The sequence below is a fragment of the Hypomesus transpacificus genome, chromosome 14 (genome assembly GCF_021917145.1).
Source record: "Hypomesus transpacificus isolate Combined female chromosome 14, fHypTra1, whole genome shotgun sequence".
Classification (NCBI taxonomy): domain Eukaryota; kingdom Metazoa; phylum Chordata; class Actinopteri; order Osmeriformes; family Osmeridae; genus Hypomesus; species Hypomesus transpacificus.
In genome coordinates this window covers 7936810-7941596 of record NC_061073.1, presented here as the reverse complement: position 1 = coordinate 7941596, position 4787 = coordinate 7936810, and the positions used below count along the sequence as shown (strand labels likewise).

Genomic DNA, 4787 nt, shown 5'->3' with positions numbered 1-4787 from the left:
CGTTGAGATTGTATCATCTTGCGGAAAAAACATGAAAAACTGAACCTAACAACAGCTAGGCTAGGCTAGCTCATAACGTTCAGTTCTCGTTTGGCCAAACAACGGTTAGGGTCTACTGAAATTATTACCAAACTTAACTTTACGCTAGTAGCCTAACAAACTCACACCGCTCACTGTTGACTAAATATATATAATATTTAATATATAATATTTAAGTTGTATGCATAATTTCTGATGACTTACTTTGATTTAGTAGTTGCTTCTCTTAGATGCTTGTTTGCCTTCGTACCTCGTGGCAGAAAATAACCGGAAATGACAAGGCTTCACACCTGTTTTTAGGTCACTTAATGATTTAATCATAGACATTCTTTATTATGTCTATGGATTTTATGGCCAGACATAGTAAAACAACAAAACTTTATTATTCATCAAATGCATACATTACATTTTTCTTTGGCATGTGGCAGCACAGTAAGAAAAAAGGCAGTAAACACATAACTGACAGCACACAAGCCTATAATACCAACAGTAGACTACATAGTAAATGGCAAACCAAAAGGGTAGACAAGCAACAAGTGAAACCAACGATCAACTGTGTTGACTTTCTATAGAGCAAGCAAATCATGACTTTTAAAGTTGTTAATTACGAAAGGCAATTCACCTTTATATTAACTATAAAATAAACAATTAAACTAAACATTTAAGTAAATTGCATACCTTTGAAAAGACTTGTCTGTTCTAAACAAGAAATGTTAATCTTTCCATCAATCAAGCTGTTGTAGTGAATATGTATAATTTAGTGACTTTCTAGAAAGTTTCTGAGAAAACTGTAGCCTTGTGTTTTGATACTATGTGCTAATAATATGAACAAGACACTGATGTGTGCAGGTGGCTACAGCTGTATCTCCATGTATAAAAAGCCTGTCTCTGGAGAATGTTTCATCAGATGCCGACAGACTACCCAATGTACGCTGTGTGTGTCAGGTCCTTTCTGCAAAAAGCTATATTCAATAAATACTTACTACATTCTAGCAGCTTTGGGTGTATTCATTCTCAAATGTCCACCGCAATTGTCAATACCCCTGAGCCATAGCAACTACCTCATGTAAAAGGAAAACTTGCCAGTTAAATGAAAAAAGAGCCAGATTTAGCTATTGTGTAGGAATCCCCTTTAGAATGAAACATTACCGTTACTATTTTGACTATACAGCTAGTCATACTGTGGAGTACCTGGACACCTGTTTAACTAAATAAATAATCAGTATCACAAAGATTTGAGGCAATGTGGACGTTTACATAAATACACCCCTTTCAGCCATTTTGTATTGTACTGTCTGTCTCTGGAGGGCTGGCAGGCAGTGGCAAGCAGAGCCTGCAGGCAGGCAGAGCAGGCCAGCTGGATGAAGCCATCCTGGGGTCAGGGCTGAAGAGAAGCTGTCCAGCTAGAGAGGGTTAGTCCAGCAAGGGGTCTGTGTTGCTCACAACATCCCCTGTTGCATCCTGATAGATAGATCTTTATTTGTCATTGTCACAGGTACAACGAAATTAAAGTGCTTCCAGTCAGTGCAACATTCATTGGCCTAAAAATCAATAAAAGGACAAAATTACTAAAGTAGTAAAATTACTAAAATAAACAACAATAGCAAATAAATCAGAATAAATATACCTGAGACAGTACCATAAACAACACACCCATGTCATTCATCCACAGTCATCACATAAAACATAACATGACATTGTCTACATTATTTTTTGGCAGCATTGACAGTGGTTATTGCAGTTGGATAAAAACTGTGTTTGAGTCTGTTTGTCCTTACCTCGATTGATCTGTACCGTCTGCCTGACGGCAACATTTCAAACCGGGAGTGCCCAGGATGTGAAGTGTCTTATGATGTTCTGGGCTCTTTTGAGACAACGGGATCTGTGTAGGTCTCCCAGTGCGGGGAGAGGGCAGCCAACAATCTTTTGAGCGGTGTTGATGACCCTCTGGAGCATTTTCCTCTGAGCCACTGTACAGCTGGTATACCAAATGCCTATGCAGTATGTGAGTATACTTTCAATGGAGGCCCGGTAAAAGAACACCAGCAGTCTTTGTGTGATGTTACTCCTCAATTCCTGAGTATTCTCAGGAAGGACAGTCTCTGCTGGGCCTTTTTCAGTAGCTCAGGTGTCCACACTCCAGGATAGGCTGTCCTGTATGTGGACCCCCAGGAAGCGAAAGTCTGCCACCCTCTCCACACTGATCCGGCTGATGGTCAATGGTGTGATCTCAGTCTTCTTTCTCCTGTAGTCTATTATGAGTTATTTTGTCTTTGCAGTGTTAAGGAGAAGGCTGTTGGCCGTGCTCCAATTCGACAGCCGCTCCACTTCTTCTCTGTAGGTGGGCTCATCCCCCCCCAGATATAAACCCCGCCACTGTGGTGTCATCTGCAAACTTTACAATGGTGTTACTGTGATGAACAGTGTTGCAGTCGTGTGTGCAGAGGAAGTAGAGCAGGGGACTGAGAACACAGCCCCGGGGGGAGCCAGTGCTGAGGCTAAAGGATGTGGATGTGTGATGGCCCACTCTGACTGTCTGCGGCCAGAGAGGAAGCCGCTGATCCACTAGTGAAACTAGCCTGGCTAACGTAGGTCGCTTTCTCAGGAAAATGACAAATGAAATAGGCTTGTTTTGATAGATCCTATATACTGGCCATCTTCAGTAGACTCCTGTCTACAAAAAGCAGCCCTCTGACGTTTTAGGACTAGAATTTAGTGAATTACGATATTGTTTACACACTGCCAGTGATTGAGCGAGCCGAGTCTGTCACTGAGGCTTTGTCAAAACAATGTACCCCCGGGACGCAGTCTCACTCCACTTGCAAGTTTTCCACAAATCACAAAAATAATCGGAGCATCTGGCTAGAAGTACAATTCCTACATCTCCTAAACGCTTCCCTCCTCGAGGTTTGGTAACAAACACATTTTTGGTGTCGACCGAACTGTGAAATGGTGAACTTACCAACATGACGCGACCAAAACATGGCTGCCGCCTAAGCCTATGCGGTCTCCCTGGCGCATAGGCTTATTACAAAGACTTTCTAGACCCAAATCAAAATTCTGAGCCGACAGGTCTGTGGGGAATCGCTTGTTCTCCTAAAAGCTGCCCTCCTCTACCTTTTTGAGGAATTCGCCGAGATGCTACATGATTCACTAATTACACAGAGAGAAAAGCTAGCTACTTTTCGAGTTCGGTTTTCCGTCACTTCAAACTCACGATCTAAAGGTCTCAAAGAGTAGTGTACTTTCACGAACCCAAACATTGATTCTAGCTTAAAATGTGTAAAAATAGGACTTACCGAACGTGGCTGCCTCCAGCACGGCTATAAAGCAATTCCAGTTGAAAACAACAATGGCCGCCGAAAAATAATTTATATTCATAACGGGAGCTGCGAATGGAAGCGAAATGAGGGTGAGGGTGGGGCTTGGTCAGCACACCATTTCCAGAAAGGATGTGTGTGCGTCTCGCCAAGCTTGCGCGTGTCAGTAGGTTGACTACCTGTTCCTCCTACCGGAGGAACCCTAATAATAAGAATACTAACAAAAACAATAGGTTTCCTCCTACTGGAGGAACCCTAATAATAAGAATACTAACAAAAACAATAGGTTTCCTCCTACTGGAGGAACCATAATAAGAAGAATACTAACAAAAACAATAGGTTTCCTCCTACCGGAGGAACCCTAATAAATCATGTCTGATAACCACAATATTGTTATGGTTATGCAACGTTATATCAGTTAAGTCCATAATGATGGCATTAACAATGACAGTGAGCTAAAGCAACACAATGTGTGTGCGTCTCCCTAAGCTTGCGCAAATGTGCGTGTGAGAATTTGATGCAGGCGCATTTGGGAGGACACCTAGCAATTAGCCAAGCATGCATATTTCTAATATTCACAATAAATCTACTTCAAACCAACCCAAAATGCCTGTAAAGTAGCCCAATATCTGTTGGGTGTACAATAAAGGAGTTACCACTAGTTCCAATGGATGTCTCCATATTTAAAATGTAAAAATGAATGGTGGATTAATATTTTCCTTGTTTTCTGCTGTTTTTGGGGACTTTCCACATCAGCACACATTTTCCAGTGTCATTTAACTGGATCTAGTTAATGGCGTAATGTTATGGGCATGGAGATGAGGCTACGACAAGGGGCCGGGGAGCAGGGCGGTAGGATAAAGCAGGGCTAGATGTTATATACTGGACACCACGAATAAAGGGAGACTTCTCAAGTTTTATAAAACATGTCACAGAGCATTCATTCCGCAAGCAGAAGCTTGTACACCCAGTTCCTCTATTCTACGCTACTACACTTTGACTTTGAAACTTTCATGTAGTCCCATACTATACCAGTTACAGATATACATCTCAGATGAGAGTGAATGAGAGATAATGGTAGTGAGATGGTGTTCCATTGTTCTGCTTCTCTTTTTCGCCACTCCTAGGAAACATTTCTGGGCACCAATGCTTTTGTTAGTGCCTACAATGCTGCAATGCTGGGAAGAAAACTATTTGACAACAATAATGTTTAATGTAACTGGCCTTTCTAACAGTACAACTGGGCCCAGCTTGGCACCCCAATGGTCTAGAACCTCCCATAGTTGCATTGCAAATCAAAACAAGAGCCTTTTCATTAGTCCCAGTGGCAGACTCATGCTGTTTGAGGTTGTCAAATATCACCAGACATGGACTTCTGCCTAAATTGACATGCACCAACTTAGAGCAATGAGTTTCAACAACCATTAG

General features: G+C 41.8%; 1 long non-coding RNA gene across 1 annotated transcript; it reads right to left on the bottom strand.

The window, feature by feature from the left end:
- Window positions 1-1404: 1404 nt before the first annotated feature.
- LOC124476740 lies at window positions 1405-3379 on the bottom strand. Its single transcript, XR_006957057.1, has 3 exons — window positions 3339-3379; window positions 1818-2434; window positions 1405-1580 (listed from the first exon to the last, which is right to left on the bottom strand). It is a non-coding gene; the product is annotated as an uncharacterized LOC124476740 (long non-coding RNA).
- Window positions 3380-4787: the final 1408 nt, after the last annotated feature.